This window comes from Silene latifolia, chromosome 2 (assembly GCF_048544455.1).
Source record: "Silene latifolia isolate original U9 population chromosome 2, ASM4854445v1, whole genome shotgun sequence".
Classification (NCBI taxonomy): Eukaryota; Viridiplantae; Streptophyta; class Magnoliopsida; order Caryophyllales; family Caryophyllaceae; genus Silene; species Silene latifolia.
Window position 1 is genome coordinate 176,394,698 of NC_133527.1, and position 1,353 is coordinate 176,396,050.

At 41.2% G+C, this 1,353-nt stretch overlaps 1 non-coding gene across 1 annotated transcript; it reads left to right on the forward strand.

Moving 5' to 3' along the window:
- Positions 1–532: 532 nt before the first annotated feature.
- On the forward strand, positions 533–639 carry LOC141644463 (small nucleolar RNA R71). The gene has a single exon (XR_012544079.1). It is a non-coding gene; the product is annotated as a small nucleolar RNA R71 (small nucleolar RNA).
- The last annotated feature ends 714 nt before the right edge of the window (positions 640–1,353 follow it).

The following is a 1,353-nucleotide window of genomic DNA, read 5'->3' on the forward strand; positions in this document are numbered from 1 at the left end:
TGTTGTTTGAGGGTTTTGGACATTTTGGCTTTTGTATGAGAGATTTGGATGGAACTTGGTGTTTTCATTGTAAAAATTTGAATAAGGGGTACCACTTTTGTAAGCTTGGAAAGCATTGACTTGCTCGGTTGTTCCCCTACATTCACTTGAGTCATGACCCAAGGTTCCACAATTCTCACATATCCCGCTTGGGATTGATGAGGATGCCGTCATGGCATTGACATGATGCTTTGATGATTTTGAGCTTTCCTCAAGTCTAGCCATAGCTTGTTCAAACTTCAAGTTGATTGTGTCAATGTGAGCACTAAGTTGAGCACCCAATTGAGTAACGGTGTCCACTTCATACTTTCCTCCTCTAGTAGCCTTGCGAGGCCTACTATATTGCGAATTATGGACCGCCATTTCCTCAATCTTGTTCCATGTTTGATTGTCATCAACTTTGGTGAACATTCCATTTGATCCCATATTGAGAATGTTCCTTGAATCTTCATATAAACCATTCCAAAATTGTTGCACTAAAAACCATTCACTAAGTCCATGGTGAGGACATGAGCGACAAATACCCTTGAACCGCTCCCAAGCTTCGTACAAAGATTCTTCATCCCTTTGCTTAAAACCCGTAATTTGAGCTCTTAGCATGTTGGTCTTCTCCGGTGGGTAGAATTTTTTGTAGAAAGCTAGAGCTAGCTTCTTCCAAGAATCTATTCCAAGGGTGGCCTTATCAAGGCCCTTCAACCATTGCTTTGCGGTGCCGATTAACGAAAAAGGAAATAAGACCCATCTTATTTGGTCTTGAGTCACGCCCGTTTGAGAGATAGCTTCACAATAATCACAAAATGTTTCCATATGAGAATGAGGGTCCTCACTAGGCATTCCCCCGAATTGGCTCCTCTCAACTAGTTGGATGAAGGCGGACTTGGCAATAAAGTTTCCGGTAAGATGTTGTGGGGTAGGAGTACCATTTGGTAAATCCTCCTCGGTGGGTATAGAGTGTGACGAGAATTTAGGCATTGTAGGTGGATTTTGTGTGGTATTGTTTAATGGGTTCTCTTCTCCTTCTATTGCGAAAGGATTGACAAACTCACTAGTGGGTTGAACAACTTCACCAACACCTCCCAAATTCCTCCTAACAAGTCTCCTATTATTCGTCAAGGTTCTTTCGATTTCACGGTCAAAAGGTAACAAATCTCTTTGTAACCTTCTAGACATGCAAAATATCAAACAACTAGAAAACAATTAGAACAAACCTTGAGGAGTCTTACTTCCCCAAGGTGAAAAAGACACAACTAAAAACAATAAAAGAAATCTTAAATCAATTAAACACCGTCCCCGGCAACGGCGCCATTTTTGATC